Source organism: Alligator mississippiensis, chromosome 1 (genome assembly GCF_030867095.1).
Source record: "Alligator mississippiensis isolate rAllMis1 chromosome 1, rAllMis1, whole genome shotgun sequence".
In the NCBI taxonomy this organism is placed as follows: Eukaryota; Metazoa; Chordata; order Crocodylia; family Alligatoridae; genus Alligator; species Alligator mississippiensis.
Window position 1 is genome coordinate 361,068,480 of NC_081824.1, and position 20,651 is coordinate 361,089,130.

The 20,651-nt window shown below is 46.1% G+C and overlaps 1 long non-coding RNA gene across 1 annotated transcript in view; it reads right to left on the reverse strand.

Moving 5' to 3' along the window:
* The window catches only part of LOC109283010 (uncharacterized), a 102,521-nt gene that overhangs the window by 56,656 nt on the left and 25,214 nt on the right, over positions 1–20,651 (reverse strand). Inside the window, exon 2 of the long non-coding RNA XR_002090047.2 lies at positions 5,624–5,680. This is a non-coding gene — a long non-coding RNA (uncharacterized LOC109283010). The remainder of the gene's footprint in view (positions 1–5,623; positions 5,681–20,651) is intronic.

Below are 20,651 nucleotides of genomic sequence, written 5' to 3' on the forward strand. Positions count from 1 at the left end.
AATTTTTCTTTCTTTAAAATAAAACACCAAACAAACTTATCATAGAACAAAAACAGCAGCTGCAAATTAACAAAGCCATTGTGTCAACTAATAAAATACAACTAGATGCTTGAGCTCCAGGGAAAGATGAATGTTCTCGGTATGCAGGAGGATTATTTTGCCTCTGATATTGAGGACATCTATCAATACCTGCTATCTCTGAACGCCAATAACTTCCTCATCATATGGCCACTTCTTGTCCTCTAAACAATCTTATCTATTCAGTTCTTGAGATGAATCCTCCATTTAAAAGCTGTTCCCGACATTTTTCATTGCCAAAAATAGGGTAGAAATTGTGTTATTTCTGTCAGTAGCTTTCTGGGTCTCCTCAGGAATATAGCTGGTGTCATCCTTGGTTTTTGTTTAGATGGCCCTCCTTGTCTGCTGGAACGACCTTGAGGATGGCTATGATAGGACAGTACTTTCCTTGGCAAGCGTCAGCCAGTTTCATTTTGAAATCTAACATTTTCTCTTGCTTCAGAGAGGGATGAGCATTCCTGTCAGAGTATTTTCCTGTTCTATTTTTCTGGCCTGCTCTTTTGTAACTTTTGCTGAGCTAATTGTCTTCAGCTCAAGCAGCTTTTAAGATAGCAGCAGTGAAGTTTTATCTTTCTGCCCATAAGTCCTAGAGGTAGCCATCCTAATAAATCATTGTGAGGTGTGATTCAATATTTAACAAAGAGAAATACAGGTCCTTTGAAACTGACAGGACTATTTTTTTAAAAATACTTCCTTCCTACTTTACTGAGTTTCCTGCTAACTGATTTAGTTGCTCATAATATCACCTTGGGGAAGAGGGCCTGAAATAATTACCCAAAAGAGTAACTTAAAAATAAAGGGCCATTATCCATTGTTCATAGATTATAGAGTCGGAAGGGACTGAATGGATCATCGTGTCCAACCCCCTGCATAGGCAGGAAAGAGGACCGAGGTCAGATGACCCCAGCCAGTTGACTGTCAAGCCTCCTCTTGAAGACCTCCAAGTTAGGTGATAGTACCACCTCTCTTGGAAGCCCATTCTAGACTGTGGCTACCCTTACTGTAAAAAATGTCTTCCTCATGTCTAACCTAAATCTACTGTCCACTAGTTTGCACCCTTTATTCCTAGTTACTTCCTGGGGTGCTCTGGTAAACAGTGCATCACCAATTCCCTGCTGTCCTCCCCTGATAAACCTATAGGTAGCTACAAGTTCACCCCTTAGCCATCTTTTGTAAAGGCTGAAGAGATCCAGATCTCTCAACCTCCCCTCATAGGGTCTTTCACACAGGCCACTAATCATGTGAGTGGCCCTCCTCTGAACCCTCTCCAGATTCTCCGTGTCCCTCTTGAAGTGCGGCGCCCAAAACTGGGCATAGTACTCCAACTGCGGCCTGACCAATGCCGCATAGAGGGGGAGCACCACCTCCATTGACCTGTTGGTCATGCATCTGCTAATACATGACAAGGTGCGATTGGCTTTGTTGATGGCCTCATTACACTGCCGGCTCATGTTCATCTTGGAGTCAACTATGACTCCAAGATGTCTCTCAGCCTCTGAGCTGCTGAGGAGGTTATCCCCCAACCTGTAGGTGTGCTGGGGATTCCTCCTCCCTAGGTGGAGTACCTTACATTTATCTTTGTTGAATTGCATCCTATTCCACTCTGCCCATTGATCCAACCTGTCCAGGTCTGCCTGTATCTGCTCCCTGCCCTCCAGTGTGTTAACTTTGCTCCATAACTTGCTATCAAGTGCAAACTTGGAGAGGGTGCTCTTCACACCCTCCTCCAAATCGCTGATGAAGTTATTAAATAACACCTGTCCAAGGACCAAACCCTGCGGGACCCCACTGCCTCCTTCCAGGCCAAGAACAACCCATCCACCACTACTCGCTGGGTGCAGTCCCTAGGCCAGTTAGCCACCCACCTGACTGTAGGCATCCACTCCACAGCCCGTTAGCTTCCCTATGAGACTAGGGTGCAAAACTGTGTCGAAGGCCTTCCTAAAATCCAGGTAGATGACATCGGCTTCAGCTCCTGTATCAAGGCAGTGTGTGACCTGGTCATAAAAGGCTATAAGGTTTGTCAGGCAGGATCTACCTGTGACAAACCCATGCTAGTTTCCTTTCAGCATTGTTTCTCCTGCTGGGCCTTCACAAATGCACTCTTTGATGATTTTTTCCAGTATTTTCCCAGAGATAGAGGTAAGACTGACTGGTCTAAAGTTACCCGGCTCATCCCTTCTCCCCTTCTTAAAAATGGGCACCACGTTGGCCCTTTTCCAGTCCCCAGGGACCTGGGCGGAGCACCATGAGTTCTCAAACAGCCGTGCCAGCGGCTCAGCTATGACATTGGCCAATTCCTTCAGCACCCATGGATGGAGGTCGTCCAGGCCGGCTGACTTGTACCCATCCAGCCCTTCCAAGTGCTCTTTAACTAAGTCAGCACTAACCTTTGGCTGTCTGGTGCCTCTTGGACATCTGTCTATGCTCAAGGTGGGGGAATTGTCTTGGTCAGTATTTAGGAATACTGAAGTAAAGAACTCATTGAAGAGCTCTGCCTTTTTCTCTGCATCAACCACCAACTGACCTGATTTGTCCTGCAGGGGTGTTATGTTACTCTGCACTTTCCTTTTGCTCGCTATGTATCTGTAGAAGGACTTTTTATTGTCCTTAATTTTTGAAGCCAGCCTAAGCTCCAGTCCTGCCTTGGCCTACCTAACTGACTCCCTGCAATAGTGTGTCAGGGTGGTGTATGCCTCCTTGGTGGCTGCCCCCTGCCCCCTGCTTCCACTGCCTATAAATCTCTTTCTTTGCACTCAGTCTTTCCTGGAGCTCCCTGTTCAGCCAAGGGGGCTCACCTACCATGAATCCAGTGGTGAGCAAACTGTAGTTTAAAGTCAGCTATAGCACTGGTTCTCAATGTTGCACAACAATCCATTTAACAACATTTGGAGTAGTTATCTACTAATAAGCAGGGATCCTGGTTTGCTGTGATAAAAAAATCCCCAATTTTCAGATTAAAAAAAGTAACCCAAAATCCACATTTTATATATATATATATATATATATATATATATATATATATATATATAGTGGTGTTTCATTTTAATCACAGAAAAATGTGGATTTTGGGTTATGTTTTTTAATCCAAAAATTGGGGATTTTTTTTTTAGCAGAGAAAACCAGGATTCCTGCTAATAAGAGATAGCCCTTCCTATTTAAATAATAAATACTCATGCCAATCTTGGACCAGGAACAATTGGATTTCTCATACAGTTTTGGTGGTCCTTTTTCACTTGTTTCCTGTATTTACTGAATATTTCACATTTGCCTATCTCATCTTTGCTAGCAGCATTATACTCAGAAAGAACACAGTATCTATGGCTATTTTCTTACATTTCCTCAATCCTTAAATGGAAATTGCCCTGTTATGACATGATATCCTTTATACAGAATCCCATCCTATGCAGCAATTTTATCTCTACAGTCTAATGAGTGGTTATGTCTAGAGTGGCCTGTACTTTTTGTATCTATCTATTCAGCCCTCTGGAATTATTCTCTTGGAACTGTTACAAAATGAGCCAGTTTTTCTTTTCTCATTTAAGTTTTTCTATCTCTCCCTTGCAGAGTGAGTATTACTTGGACCATATTTATTTCAAATTCCTGTACTTCCAAATTGGTATTCAATATTTATATGTGCTTTTGAAATAGTATCACCACTAAAGGAATACCTTACCTGCCCTGCATTTCATATTTAACCTAAGTGATCATTTTCTTAAATCTAGAAGATTGTGAGGATTGTTTCTTTTTTATTTGTTTACTTTAACTAGATTTTTCCATACAATTTCTATGGGTTAACAGAGCTTATAGTCTGCTTTTTACCTTAACCAGATTTTTCCCATATCCAAAAAACACTCACTATTGTTTTTAAATGCCAGAATTTTTTCCAATCTGTTTGAATCCTTTGCTACTTCAATCACTGCCTTGGAAGCATATGCAATTGGCTACTGGTACAAACAATACATATAATCTACAGATAGAGATAAAGGGATGCTTCCAGTCATTTTTGTGATATGCACCAACAACAGTTGATCACATGCAAAAAAAACCCTCTTAGATCTTAGGTTTGTGTTTAAATGGCTACACACACAAACTTCACCTATTCAACTTGGATAATCCACTTATGCAAGAAACAAGGGTTGTTGTGGATGATATCCTTTATTGGATCAACTGTGTGAAGTGATAGATTTAGACAAGCTTTCAAATACATCTGAAAGCTTGTCTTGTCTATCCCAAACATGCAGTTGGTTCAATATAAGATATCATGAGGGATCCTAGTTTTCTCTGATTTAAAAAAAAAAATCCCCAATTTTCAGGTTTAAAAAAAGTAACCCCAAATCCGCATTTTTCTGTGATTAAAATGAAACAACTCTTTCTCTCTCTCTCTCTCTCTCTCTCTCTCTATATATATATATATAGTCTTGAAGTCATAATCTCATGTAACCATTCCCTCTAGATTCTGCAATTCTTTTCTGGCAATGAGTCATTAATGTGTCCTTTTTACACACCCAAATGTCTGACTACGTCAAACCAGGTGCAATTGGAAAATCCCTGTTTATGACTAATACATTAAGATTATTTTCCCAGAAATCTGTTTCCTCTATACATTCACAAAGCCTGTCTTTGTAGTTCCTGAATAAAAGTTAACAGTGAAAGCAAAATGCTTATAGTGATTTAAATAACTATATCTAGTACTTGCCAAGAAAATGCTAAAAAAGAAATATTTTAACTTGATTGTACCTCTCCTGAAAAGTACACACATTTATAAATCTGAGGTTAGTAGTATAGAGAAAAGGCTTACATTATACCTATAAAACTCATCTCTAGGAAATAAACTTGGAAAACAATATTAGAGAAGAAAGAACATGCAATGCTTTCAATGTCTTCTGAACCCAGCAGTCTTTCCTGCCCAAGTGCAGGGGAGCTGGACCCAATGATCTTGTAATGATCTTCCATCCCCTAACATCTATGAATCTATATTTCACACCTAATTCTGATCACACACTGCTGCAAGCAGAGAAACCAATACCCTGTTGGCAATAAGATCAGAATCAGGGGTCAGACTGGCAGTCTGTTAACTGTCATTGCTCTATTGACTTCCTTTGACCATACCAACTCATGCAGCCCTATATCCTCAAAAACACATAGCTTAACAAATCTTGAACTCTTTGTACAAACCGTTTACATCTAGACAAAACAAGTTCAAAGGGGGTAGAAAGGCTAACATTCTAATTTGTTTTTTTTAGTTAATATACATGAGAAAAGATTCATAAAGTAAAGAAAATGAGAGATAGAAATAAAAGTTTATAATAGACACTGCTTTTAGTCCTTGGAAATAGAATAGAGGATATGAATGTGAGCTTACATAGAAGAAAGTACTCATACTGCAAATTGAAGGGTAACTTGAAAATTATATAGTGAGAACTAAAATCTCATTTTTAAACATGAATTTTCAATATTTATTCTTTCTTTCCTCCACATTGCATGGAAAATGACAGAAACATCAGTATTAACTAAAAGGATATGATGTAAAGGTAACTATTACCTGGGCAAGTTACAGCAGTATCCCCCACAGACCAGTTCCAAGTTCATCTGCTCTTAACTATATTAAATCAAAAAAGGATAAAGTTCAAGATAATCACTGATAACAGTAAGTATTACTATCATATAATAAAGCAGTTGTATAGCTACTGTTTATTGGAATTTAGAAGGTCATCTCAAAGCTAGTCAAGGTTAAGTACTTAGATATATTACTGACAATGCTTTTGAACAGACTGTACCTTTAAAAAACTGTGTCAGTAGGTACCAATCGCGTGATATCTGTAGGTATTTAAAAGAGAAAGAGAGCGAGCCAACAATTTTTTAGCTTCACTTCAGAGTCCTGTGATATGAAGTATCATAAAAAACAAACAAACCCAAACGCATATACCTCATTCCCACCAAGAGTTTTAAAATAGCTAAGAAAATATAGCTTCAAAATCTTAGAAGACTTAGAATTAAGGTTTGAGTGAAGCTAAGGGAGCACACAAAATTTCAGTGTTTTTAACATATTGGTTAATATCTATTATTCCAAGAAGGGAAGATGAACATGGAGGTAGTGAAATTCACAGATAAGATTATTTAGGTTATTCAAAGCCAGAGAGCATTGCAAGAAACTTCAGTGAGACTTAATCAAGCAAAAGTGAATGGGCAACACAATGGCAAATTAACTTTAATTTTAATAAATTCAAAGTAATACATGTGGAAGAAAAAAATTTAACTATTTACAAATCAAGGATTCTAAATTAGCTGTATCAGATTAGAAAAGGAACCTTAGCTTGAGCATGGTCAATGCAGTAAAAACCTGTGATCAGCTGCTGCTGTAGCCCCCCAAAAAATTTAAAAAGCTGAGCTGTTTGTCACCTAAGGAATAAGATAGAGATTAAAACAGGGGCAGGTCTTTGATGGGCTTTTTGTTTTGTTGCATCATACTTTAATTCTGCTAAAGCAATTTTTCTTTATTCCAGTACTGGAAACTGTCCTAGGAGTGATTTCTCCTGGTCATTTACTTGTACATAAACTCACATGGCCTAATGTTCTGGCAGCATTGGCAGCACATGTTCTGGCAGCACAGTTTTAAGGTAGAACTAGATCATTTCCCCTTCCCATGGTTTCAAGAAATCTATGCCACTTACTAGATCTATTTAGGCTCCCTCTGCACACTACAGGTATCGCATAATTAACTCGTTATCTGTGCAATTACTTTAAGACCGACTACACATGCAAAGAAGTTATTATGCCATAAAAGGTGCAACCAGCTATAAAGTTAGACCTTGAAAATATGTACTAACTTTATAACTGGTTACTATCAAGCTTTAATTTGCATGTGTAGCGAGGTCTCCCTGGTTGCTGGGAGCCCCATGACCTGACAGGGATGCACATTGCCCAGCCAGGGCACCTGAGGGGACTCTAAGCCCCAGCAGCTGCTGAATCTGGGTCCCAGCAGAACAGGGACCCTGAGTCCCAAATCCAGGGCAGGATTAACCCTTTAGTGAGCCTTAGGCAAACAAATTCATGGGCCCCAGGCTGGTTGAGCTCTCCCTCCCCATCCTGGCGCTGACTCCGCCCCATGGGGAGTGTGGGCTTGGAGCCACCAGTAGGAAGCAGCTGCCACTACGGTGAGGCCAATGGAGGGGAGGTGGAAAGGTAGATGTGGATTAAGGATTTTTAAGGCCCTGGGCAAGGAAAAAATTGGAGGCCTCCTTCCCCCACTAGAGCTCCCTGGGCTGGCCTGGTCCCTCCCTGCGGTGCTGGACACACACACACACACAGAGGCACAGAGAAAGAGACAGACACACACTTTCCCCACACAGGACCTCCCACACTCTCAATCATTCTGAGGCTGCCACCCCTGCGCCATGAGCCATCTAGGTCCCTGCCCCAGCCCCAGCCCCACTTCCACCCTCACCATTGGAGCCCTGATTTGCCACCCCCTGCCCCTTCCCTCCCCCATGCTCTGCCCCCTATTAGACTTACCTGAAGGGAGCTGCTGCCCAACTGTGTCATCTGTGGCCATGCAGCTCCACAGGACCAGTGCTGGGGGGGAGGGGGTTGGGTGGCTATAGCCCCCAAAAATTCACCTTAGTGCCCCCATAGCCACCTCCTAGCACCACCACCTACCCACAGAGACACGGCACTCTCCTGGCCCAGCCTGGCCCTAGCCCTGTCCCCTCCAGCTGACTGGATGAGAAGCGGGGAGACAAAAACGATGCCAAGTTTAAAACTGCAGCTTTCACTTCCTTGCTGATAAGGCTCTGGGGGGCCCTGATTGATAGTGGCCCCAGAGCCTGGGCCCAGCTGGCCCATCCATTAATCTGCCTATGGGGAAGGGAGGTGGGCATGGCCATTCATGCCACTGCTGCAGAGGGAAGGACCAGGCCCCCCACACAGTTCAGGACCCTAGGCATGTGCCTGGTTTGCCTATTCATTGATTCAGCCCTGCCCACAGCCATGGACACTGAGTGCCAGGACCCAGCTGCAGCTGCCCTGGGGGGGTGTGAAACCCTCAGGCCTAGAGGATCATGGCTGCCACAATCTCCTAGGCTCCTAAGTGCATGAAACCCCTGATCTTGGGAGATCACAGCAGCCACAGTCCTCCAGGACTGGGTGTTTCACGCACACCTGAGGTTGGGAACTGCAGGAGCCTGCTTCTTGAAAGTGCAGTGGTATAGCAGGAGGCTTGGTGCTCCTGCTACTTTAAGAGCAGGCAGGTTGTGGCTGAAGCAGGCAGGCAAGATAGCAATTAGGGACCATGCCTGAGAAGCAGCCTGCAGGTGTGGACAGGGCTGACTGTGGAGTTATCTGACTCAGGAGCAGGGAAGGCCTTAGAACAGATATAAGCTCAGGCCCTGAGTTGAACCAGCAGTAACATGTTGGAGGCTGCTGACGAAATATCTACTGAGCAGGATGGTTGCAGCTCTGGAAGGCTAGCAAGGACAATGCAGCCTGCAGCAGGCTGGAGGTTTTGGAAAGAACTAAAGGGGTGGAGGAGGATCCTGGGGACCTAGTTAGTCCATAGCTTGGGGAAGGTATGAGTGTGAGCCCAGAGCCTGGGGAAGGGATGAGTGTATGAGACCTGAGGGGGGGGGGGGATCTGGGATCTAGAAGGAGGCCGAGTATAAGACCTGAAGAAGGCTCCAAAGGGGTTTGGGGGAGACCAGGGATCTCGCTGGCCAAAAGTGGGATCAGGGCCAAAAGGGGACAAATCTCCAAGAGGACCACTACTGAGACTGGGGGCCTCATTTGCCTGAAGCGGGGGCAGGGCCAGGAGGCCCAGAGGAGATCAGACTGAGCCAGGGCCAAGGGGCCCAGAGGTGAGCACAAGGCAGGGACAAGGGGCTCAGAGGTCTGCATCCCAAGAGGGGCTAGGTATAGAGCTGGAAGCCCGTGGCCCAGAAGGGGCATATGAGATCAAAGGCCAAAGCTATGACACCACCCTGGAGTAGCCAAGAGGGGGCAAAGTGCCCAGGTAGGAGATCTAGGCCCTAGAGACTGAGGTCAGGTGAGTAGGACTGAAAACCGCACCCTACTGAGGTTTGAGGGTCACAGTGGTGGGACTACTTCTGGTGGGGCAGCCCCTACAAAAGTTCAACTGGTGCTAAACCCCAGGTGAGTATGGGGTGCCCAAAAAACCCAGCTCCCACTGCTTTGTGGACTACCCCTTGGTAGGGAAAGGCTAGGGGAGCACACCCTGAGATAAAAACATGGGAAGGAGGTTCTAGTGGGACCAAAGGGTCCAAAGGCCCAGTGAGGGGTAAGGAAAGAGCTGGACCAAAAGGGCCCAGAGTCCTGGTGAAGGCCCACAAAGAGCAGAATTAGAAGGGTCGAGAGGCCCAAAGAGGGGCTGAATGAGAGACCAAAGGAGATGATAGCCCAGAAAGGAGCCTATAAAGACCCAAGGAGTCTGATAGTGCAGAAGGGTTGAGCGAGTCTGGGAGAGTCTCACCTGGGGGAGACCAGGAAGGTCCAGTGCCCAGGGGGGACTAATGTGTCAGACCAAAGAAGGTCCAGGAGCCTGTAAAGAGGCTGGAGTTTGTGGAGAGCCCAGGAAAGGGCTAAATGTGTTGAGAGCCTGGGGAAGGGCTGAGGGAGGGAGATTAGGTAAATAACAAATAATATAACAAGAGTGTTAACACCCTCAAGGTGTGGGGTGTGGTTTAGAGGTGAGTTGAAGTCATGTAATTAACCCATAGGGCATTGACCCCAGACACCTGGGGATTTTATAGTAAGACAAGGGTGGCCTCCCATATCTAAATAATAGCAACATCAAGGCATGGCAGATGAAAATATGGGCCGACTGCCCATAAAGCATGGTCAGTCAGGGGAAATGCCTCCAGGGGCTTTCCGGCCATCCCTAGAGATGTTACCCTAGGATCAGGCTGCCCCTTCACCAGCAATAAGACATGATGGGATCTAACACATGATCCCACAAGTGCACTTCCTGCTATGAACATATGGAGGTGCAATTGGGAATATGTGTGTAGAGGGGGATGGAGATGCACAAGATATATCTTCCAATGCCAAGTGTGTATTGCTAATGGAGCTCCCTGTCTGAATCCCAGCATTTCAAGAAAGAGATGATACTGAGCCAGCAATATCTCCGTGCAATAGATAGCACACAAAGGAACAGATTGATCCACTGCAAAGCACTGCAGTGTGGGATAGCAATGGGAAGGCTGCCGAAAGCATAAAAGTTCATCTAAAAATAGCATCACCCACACAATCCTTTTTCTGGACTACTTGGACATGGACAAACATACTTTTTAGCAACTTTAAAAGGAGGGGAGGAGCTGCCACTTGAGAGTGCCTATCAGCTCTTACAATGCAGCTGTATGATCTGTATGATCATGTAGCTGTACAAGTTAACTAATTAGTCCTTACTTAGAATCAGAATTAATCAGAAATAAAGTTGAAGTGGCTTTGTTGTACTTGCGTTGCTACAGAATTTGTAGATATACCAGCTGCATCCTAACAGCTTATAATGGGTGTCCTTTGATGTATCAATATAGCCCTTATCTCCCAAAAAAGATTTAATCCATCTTCAGAAAGGGATTACCTAACTTGCCAAAAAAAAATCTAAAGAATTATGTTACATGAAGGCAAGATATTTAAAGACTGAAAAAACTGCGGAAGAATCCTCCCATGCATTCAAGACTTAAGAGGCTAGAATGAAACGTAATATGAAGGGTAGAGTCTCCCACACGTTTAAGTGAAGGCTTCTTCTTAAGCACCTGTTGGTAGCACTCCAAAATGTAATACTGGACTGGTGGACTGCTGGTCCATTTAATTCCTATGTCACAGGCCTGAATTTCACCTAAGAGCTTCATTTGAAATGTACATGTAGTGATTGATCTAAAGGAAAATTCCATTAATTTTTTACCAAATTTACTCTGGAAGGTCAGCATCAGAAATGACAGTGTCATAAAATGGATTTTTTACACATTCATTTATAGGGCTTGGGACATGCATTTCCAGAGGACTTAATGAAAGTGCCTGTTGCTGCTTTTCAGAAGGTTATTCTCGAACATTCTGGTTGTCCTTTGATTGAATCTGTTTTTCATTAATAAAGTCTTTCAACATGAGGAAAAATGCCAAGTTGCCTTCTGCTATTTTTGAAATGTATAAATCAAGCATTTTGATGAATGCCAACACTTTGTCACTCACAGTTAATAGGTTAGTATCATAACCTTGAAAATACACTTTTAATTCATTTAGCTTTCTGAAATGTTGGCATAATATGACAGTTTGTACACTCTGTCTTTATCTCCAAAATGAGATTTGTGTTATAGATTGTTCAAGAAGCAAACTCCAAACTTCTTACTGCAGTTCAGCAAGTTTGGGGTTTTTTTAATATATTTCCATATGAAAGCTATCAAACTTCATTGTGCAGGAGAAGCTGCTTATGTTCACATCAGATTCCGCTTCATTTTACAGGACATGAATCAAGTGTGAATTGAGAGATTTGGGTATGATGTTAACAATCTTTATTGCTTCACTGAAAGTTTGTATAAATTCACATTGATTTGAGATCCCCTCCTTAAATGTGTTGTTAATCAGTTTGCTTTTCTAGTCATTGCAGGTGCATCTTCCCATCAAATTTATATATACTACTTTCCCCAAAAAAACAATTTTCAAGCAAAAGTCTCATCAGTCTTATAAAAACATGTTCTTATAATCATTATCTCGTCTTTCTCTTCCTTACCTTCCTGTTTCTACCATTTACTACCACACTACCTGCGTTGGTCTTTCAGACTGTAGACTTTCTAAACACAACCAAAGGATCATGTTAGTGAGCACTAGAGTGAAGCATGGCACACCAGCTCTGCAGGCATTGCCACCCAAAGCAGATGTAACATTATCACTTCAACATAATGCCAGGTACGCATTAATAAGCTCTCTAGCTGGGGAGTACTTGTTTAACACAGAGCCAACCTTTCTAAGAAGTTATACTACATCCATTTTTTGTGGGATGGAGCATACATAGGCTCTTGGCAGAGCCTTTTAGGATCATTATTTGCCTGTTGGGACAGGAACAGTCTCTTAGTATAAATGTACTAGTGAAACTTTGGGGGACCTCTAGGTACTACTTTAATATAAATGAGTAAAGCAGGCAAGCAAATGGATGTCTGTTCCACAAGAGAGTCCAACATAGACTTCAGTCATCCAGGATTCCAGCTGGATGACCACGCAGTACATGCTGAAGTCTGAGCTACCCCTAGGGTTACCATGTGTCTGGGTTTTCCTGTCTGTATCCTCTTTTTTGATCCACCGATCTCCATCCTGGCAGTTTTTTTTAATCTGATCAAATGTACGGGATTTTGCTCTGCTCAGCTCAGCTGTGTGAGGGAGCAGTGCCTGCCAGGGCTGGGAGAAGCTGTTCAGTCACTGGGGCTGCAGCAGGGAACTGCGTGGACACCCGGCAGCAGAGGAGCTGTCCACAGGGTCCTAGCACCTACCAAGTTCAGTTTAGTTTCTCTGCCATAGCACAGAAGGCACCCCTACAGTCCTAGCACCTGCCTTTTCCTCTCCCTCTTGCAGCAGCATCTGGTCACCCTGGGGAGCAGGACTGGAACTTGTAGAAAGGGCTGGGCTGTAGGCAGCAACCCAATATAGGAAAAAGGTTGCAGGAGGGGAGGAGGGCAGCCGGAAGATGGAGGGAGCAGGAGCTATGATTAGTAAGTGAGGGGCGGGGGGGACTGTGGGTCTAGAATGTAGGGCAGGGGAATGCAGGCAGGGAATGAGGGCCACCTGCATGGCCTAGGGGGGCAGGGTACTGTGGGTTGGGAGTGAGGGGAACTGACAGGGCCGGGGGTCCCTGGGCCGGGAGTGAGAGGCAGCGACAGGGCTGGGGGGGCTTTAGCTTGGGAGTGAGGAGCAATGGAATGGGCAGGGCCAGGGCACCAACACATCACTGCCCCTCACAATCATATACCCTGCCCTCACATACATGCAGCAGGTGTCCTCTTTTTTGGAACTAAAAATATGGTAACCCTACCTAAACTACTACCAGTAACTGTACTATCTAGTTTAAAGCTTGTGTGAGCTTGGCTGCAGTGTAAACATGCTCATTATTAGAAGCATCACAGAAAGAATTTGCCCATTAAATACTTTAAAACTGTTGAGCCTCCTTAGAAATCTCTCTCAATTCCTCGAGTTACAAGGCAAATACTTCTAGTATAACAACTCTCAATTATGTGATCAATGAAGTAGAGGATCATTTCAGCAATTCTCCAAGACATGCTTTTATTTGTGCAAACCACTTTGGAAAATGGCCAGACCCTAGCAGCCAGGAAAACTCTAGTGAAGTGCTGCTTAGGCTTGTGGGACTGGGTAGCTAAGCTACATAGGTACATACCCTGAAAAACCCTGTGCCTCTTGGTCCTCTGAAACATGGAACTCAAAGCTGTTTCACTGCGGCAGAATTGTAAGCAAAGGCTATGTCTATGCATAACTAAGATTAAGAACACTGTGAAGCTCTTCATGCTAAGTAGCAATCAACCCCAAGCCCCTTGTACCTCTGTGTCCTTATTCTTAGAAATGTAGGTCAAAAGTGTCAGCTATGGTTGGAGGATGCATGTGTTTGTCTTGGTGGTGACCCAAGTTCAAGTGTGATTCTCAGCATGTAAACAAATTGTTTCCCCTCTTCACATTGACCTAAGATAGGAGTAATAAACAGCACAATAATCCCTTGTGGGCTCTTGAAGAGCAACAAATCATCTCTAGCTTGACTATATAGACTGGATTTCAAACCCTGGTGGAAAATCTAATTAGGCAATCTTGTTACTTAGGGCCAGATACATAATGAGGCTTAGAAACGATAATGCTCAGGATTGTGCCTAATTTTTAAGCACCCAGCTCACAAAAATTCATAAATCCAGCATGAATGACTGGTGCCTCCTGAGACTGGGGGGGCATCGTTTGTAGGTGGCAGCATCAGTGGCGAGTGGGGACCACCTACAGGTGCCAGTGGTGGTGGCAGCAGTGGGGGCAGGCACGGTGAGCAGCAAGAGGGGACCACTTGCAGACACCAGTGGCAGTGGCAGCAGGGTGGCGAGCAGTGACCACCTGCAGAATCTGGTGGCAGCTTTGGCAGTGGCCAGTCTTGGGGGGGTGGGTCACATGCCCCCCTGTGCCTCCCCTACGTGTCACCTATGAAACCCAAGATAGGTTTCCTAAGCTCCCTAGACAACATATGGGGAGAGTAAGTCAACTCTGAGTAAGGTTCACAGCAGCCAGTATGCTGATCCAGGGATACCCAAGCTACCCAATAGAAAATGCTAAAGAGAAGAGTGGCAAATAACATCTCTCTCACAGACATAGTGGTATAGGCAGATGCCTGAATTGGGCTACCTCATAAGGTGTGATTCAAGGCCCAAATCTCCTGGATGTAGCCACCTAAGCCAGACTTTTGGGTATGGATGACTGGCTCACTCTTTTCTTTCAGAATGGCAGTGATATATAATAGCTTAACAGTTCTAGCACTTGCACAGGCAGTGAAAACACTTAACCCAAAGCTGAATTAGCAACTGTATTGAGGAAGGAAAATGTCATTATGTGATATTGCATGGTGGCCCCCCTGCTTGAAATTTTCAACCAGGACTTCTACTGGTGGGTAGCTTGCTTAGTTGTGACCCTCTGAATGGCAATCACATTGGGGCCTGCTAGCTCTAGCAGGTGGATACATAAAGAGTGAAAGCTTCTCACTGCTCCCCTTCCTTTCCATAGTTCAGTGAATATATTGGCTTACCATGCAAGTTCTTGGGCAGATTCTCTTCCTTCATGTGCCTTGCATTGCTGATTAATGAGATCCATGGGCCAGATCCAACCTGCAGAACCGTGTCACCCAATATGCAGAGCTCCTCGTGAGTCCAAAATTTAGAGAGCAGTGGAAGCATTAATTGTCACTCCTGAGCTGCCAAATTTCTGTAATGGATATCATGGTTCTGCATGCTAGATCAGGTGCACGGGCCCTTATCTGAATGTACAGGGTCCAATCTGGGTAGTGCAAGGCAGGACCTAGGGGGCGCAAGACAGGTCCTGGTATGTGGAGCTCAATCTAGCATAAGACCAGTCCTGCAGGCCAGCCCTGAGTCATTCATCTAGCTCAGGGCTGAAAGGTTGAGCACCACTACACTAAGCCAAAGGAAATTATCATGAGTTAACTTATCCCCACTAACAACCTCAGGCTAACAAAGGTATCTACTGAGGCATGGGATGAGTTGCTTTCTTTTTTACAGTGCTATAAACACCCTTTGGTATGGCCCCTTTCATCCAAATTGGGCAGTAAACATGAGCAATTAGTAGTTCAATATGCAGAGAACTTTACTGAATAGAAAACATAAATAATTTAGCAACTGCTTACAAACAGAAACAAGCCAACCCAAACAAACAAAACTAAAAGCGACTAAGCTGAGCCAACCATCACAAGGGGGAGGGGGAAATTAAATAAACCAATAAAAAACAAACTGTGCACATATTGCAACTCCAGAAAGAAAATGTTAACTGTTTGTGAAGTGCAGCCAGAAGAATAAAAACTACGTACAGAGTAGGACTGAGAAACAAGTAGCTGAATGTAAAGTGCAATACAGAATAAAAAATTAGCTACCACAATACAATACATAACTAAATGCAAATGTGTAGCCCAAAGAGGGGTGGGGGGTAGTGGTGACACGTAGGGTGTGCACAGAGGTACATGTGCACCCCCTGAGAGCACTGGTGCACCCCCTCACAGAAGCATTCCCAGCTTATGTGGTGGGCAAGGGGGGCAGGCAGGAGTGCTGGTGCCTTCCCTGAGAGGGCCAGCTAGGGAGTGGGGGCCCCAGGAGAAGTGCTGCTGGCATTTCTGGGCATGTCCCTGGCCCTTGCAGGCACACTGCTGGCACTTCCAGGCAGCGTCCCCTCATAGAGCCAGCTTGGAGGAAACACTCCTTCTGGGGTCAGCACATGCAAGCGGCTGTGGGGGACCGCCCCCCCCCCCCATGCGGTCACTGACTGGCCACCGGGAGGGCAAGCACTCCCCCTGGGGGAGGAAACTGAACTCAAAGCACAGGCAGGAAAAAAAATGTAAAGTTTGTACAAGGGCAAGGAGAGGAATAGGCAGGATCACCGGTAGTAATGTCTGCTGCCTGGAGCTTCTTCCTCATTTTCTTCTCTCCTCCCCAGCCTCTTCTGGCACACATGGTAAAAATGCACAACAGGGGTAGGGTGGACAGGGACCAGGAGCAGATCCTGGGGGGCACCTCACTTCAGTGGTGTCCCACATGCACAGTGAGCTCTCAGCTCACTGCCACTTCAATGCAGCTCCTGCTGGCAGCTCCACATGTGCAGAAAGCTCCGAGTTCTTACAAGCTAAGAACAGTCTGCCCAGAGGAGCTTTCCATCTATTGACTCCTCTGTGAAATCCTATGAAATATGAACTTTCATTTCTACCCAGGAGAACTTTTACAATCTTTTCTCCAATGCCTGATGAAGGGTGTTTGTGCCCAAAAGCTTGCAAATTAAATAATTTGTTTTTGCAAAAATCTTGTTAGTCTAATAAAATATATGACCTCTCCCATGAGCCCCAATTGCTTTTTCCTCTCTAGTCTAGGCCAATACAGCTACGACCTGGAAACTAGAGCTCTGAGTGACACTGAATGACACAGGCTGTGCCTGAGCCCCTGCTTTCAAGCAGCTCTGGAGCCTGCTGCTCTTTCCTCCTTTCCCCTACAGAAAGGGTGGGGGGAAAGTGGAGGGGGAAGGAAGGGGAGAATGGAGGACCAACCAGTAATGTGTAGCCCCCCGCTTTTACTCAGCTCCAGAGGCTCCGTGCTGCTCATCCCCATTTCCTCCTTTTCCTGTTGTTGAAAAAAGCAGAGGGAGGGGAGGAGGAAGGGGAAGAATGAAGAGCAGCAGGCTCTGGACCTGCTTGAAACCAGGAACCCTGAGCAGACCCCACACTGGTGAGCTCAGAGCTCACAGTCCATGAGAAACTGCAGTAGTAGTTGCTGAGACCCCACTGCCATCCAGGATCACGGTGAGAGGATCAAGGAGAGTGGAATCATTGATCACCAGGAATTCTGGTTTTCTTTGATAAAAATAAGTCCCATATTTCAGATTTAAAAAATTAACCCAAAGTCTACATTTTTCCGTGATTAAAATGAACCACCACTATATACATATTCATATATGCATGGGGAGGGAGCGGGGATGGAGGATGTGACCTGGGTGCAGGCATGGAGGGGATGTGGGAGAGAGACAGAGCTAATCATGAAGCCTGACCAATGTGACCCAGGCTGGAATGACCCTAAGGTGTAGGGGTTAGTACCCACCACCACCTGCCTCCAGCCCCATGACACAGTTTGCAGGTGGAGTGCAGCTGGAGCGTGGTTCCCCAACCACTTCCCTCTCCTGGCAGTGGTGGCAGAGCAAACCATCATGGTGAGGGAAGGTGAGGCACCTGTCACCCACAGCCTGCTCAAAGCAGCACTGGGCCCTCAGGACAGGCTGCTGCAGGCCAGGGGTGTGGGCAGCAGCAGGGGAAGCAATGAACTGCTACAGTCCGGTCCAACCTGGTCTCACAGCCCTGGAGTGCAGCCCAGTCTGGCCTGGTCTTGCAGTCCAGGAGTGTGGGCAGCGACTGGCCCATGGCAGCCCACCCTGAGCACACAGTACCACTGCAAGCAGGCAAGAGGTGACAGGTTCCTCACCTCTGCCCACCACAATGGTTCACTCTGCTTCCACTGCCAGGAAAGGGAGGGGGCAGGGAGCCGCGCTCCAGCTGCTGTCCATCTACAAACCATAGCCCCTGCACAGGGCTGAATGCAGGTGGCAGCAAGCACTGAACCCCACCCCCTAGGGTCATCCCAGCCCCGGGCTCACTGCCACAGTGAGAGGCACAGGGAAGAGGGATGTGAGTCGGGCTGTATGATTAGCCCCGGCTCCCCCCACTCTCCCTCCGCTCCAGCAGCCAGGTCACATCCCTCCTTCCCAACCCCTCCCTGCAACCGACTCACCCCTTCTCTGAGGGACTCAGACTGAGTGCTACGGTGCATGCCCTGCCTGAGAGGATCTGCTGCGTGGTACAGAGCCAGCACTGTGTCAATGCCTGTACCACTGCCACCTGCAATGGGGGGCAGAGCCAACCAGAGCAGGGTGCAGGGCCTGGGCCCCATCCCGCACTCCAATCCCACATGCCCCAGACCCAAAGAAGCTGCCGCTGCCATCACCAGCAAGAGCAGCAGCGGGGGAGCAGTAGCAATCAGTTGGATGCAGCTACTCTGCCCAGCTCCGCAGGGCCCCCCCAAAGCATGGGGCCTGGGGCAGTTGCCCCAATTCACCTCCCCCACCCTGGGATGGCCCTAATGGGGGGATTAATCCTCCCCGCACCAGGCTACTGGCATCTGGCTGCCATGGTCCCAGGTGCAAGAGTGGAGCCTATCAGTGCCCATACCACCCCAACCCTGCAATGGGGGGGGATTAAACCTTCCCTTCCTGTCAGGCTACTGGCATCTGACCCTTCCCCCACTCCTGCTGCTGGAGCAGCGAGCAAGTGAGAGGGGGTTAAGGGGCTGCTTCCCTCCTCCCCCTCCAGGCACATACCAGCAGGGGTCCCTGCAGGCCAGGCTGGGGGTTTAAACTCCTCTGCAATCATACTCAGGCCCACAGGGGCCTGACAACTCCACCCACCCCCAAGCTCAGCTTCCCCTCAGCCAAGGGCTCGCTCTAGTGCCCCCAGCTTCCAGCCTGAGCCACTGTAGGCACGCACCTGCATTTCTGGAATCAAAAGTGAATTTTTATTCACTTGCAAATTGGTTCAATCTACAGAGGGAAGTTAAACTAACCTACAAAGATTAAATTCAAGCTCAAGCTTTTTGAATGTCTGTCCCTAGCCAATGTCTCAAGCCAAGTGAGAAACACTTTTATAGCAAGCAACAATGAAATACAGTAATTGGGGAAAAACTCTGTGGATGGGGGGAGCAATGGATGTGATATACCTGGAATTTAGCAAGGATTTGGGCACTGTCTCCCATGCCATTCTCATTAACAAACTATGGAAATACAGCCTAGATGGAAGGTGGATACATAACCGGTTGGATGATTATATCAACAAGTAGACATCAATGACTCAAAGTATACATGGGAGATGTCAAGTAGGATTCCCCAGGGGTCTGTCCTGGGCCTGGTATTGTTCAACATCTCCATTAATGATTTAGATGATGGGACTGAATACACAATTAAGAAATTTGCAGATGATAGCAAGCTGGGTGGAGTTGCAGACACTCTGGAGGACAGAGCTGGGATCCAGAATAACCTGAATAGGCTGGAGAAATGGTCCACAATCAATCAAATGTTACAAGAAACAATGGCCACATTACAAGAAACAATGGCCACAAGCTAGCAGAGAGCAGATTTAGATTGGACATTAGGAAGAACTTCTTCACAGTTCGAGTGGCCAAGGTCTGGAACGGGCTCCCAAGGGAGGTGGTGCTCTCCCCTACTCTGGGGGTCTTCAAGAGGAGGTTAGATGAGTATCTAGCTGGGGTCATCTAAACCCAGCACTCTTTCCTGCTTATGCAGGGGGTCGGACTCGATGATCTATTGAGGTCCCTTCTGACCCTAACGTCTATGAATCTATGAATCAAATAGGATTCAACAAGGACAAGTGTGAAGTCCTGCACTTGGGATGCATGCACAAATACAGACTGGGAAATGACTACCAAGGCTGCAGTACTGCAAAGAAGGACCTGGGGGTTACAGTAGATCATAAGTGAGCCAACAACATGCTCTTGTTGTAAAATAAGGCAACAGCATCCTGGGTTATATTAACAGGAGTTGGCAAATCAAGAGAAATTATTCTAGACAGTGCTAGTGAGGTGTCACCTGGAGTACTGTGTCCAGTTTTGGGCCCCACACTTCAAGAAAGATGTGGACAGTTTAGAAAGGGTTCAATAGAAAAAACCAAAAGCAACTAGAGGCCTGTAAAGTATGACTTATGAGGACAGGCTGAAAGAACTAGAGTTATTTAGTCAGGAGAAGAGAAGACTGAGAGGCCATTTGATATCAGTCTCCAATTACCTGAAGGGCAATTACAGAGAGGATGGAGATCAGCAGAGGGGGGTGAAAATATTATTTATGGGGGCTGGGGATGCAGGGGATCATTGCAGGGCTGGCGCACGGTGGGGGCACTGGGCACAGTGCTGCACCAGCGGGGCATGGCGGTGGCACTGGAGCAGTGCAGCCACATTTAGGTGGGGGGGAGGGGCAGTCTAAGCCTCATTAGCCCTGGCCTTCCGCCACGTATCATGAAGATGGGCTTTTCTCTGTGGCGGTAAGGGTCAAGACTAGGAACGATGGCCTCAAGCTACACCAGCAGAAATTTAGGTTGGAGATTAGGAGGAATATTCTGACTATGAGGGTGGTCAAGCATTGGAACTGGCTACCTCTCAAAATTGTAGAATTTCCAACCCTGGAAGTTTTCAAGAGCAGGTTGGATAGGCACTTGCCTGATTTAATTAGGGACAATCATGCCTTGAGTGGGGGTGTAGACTAGATGA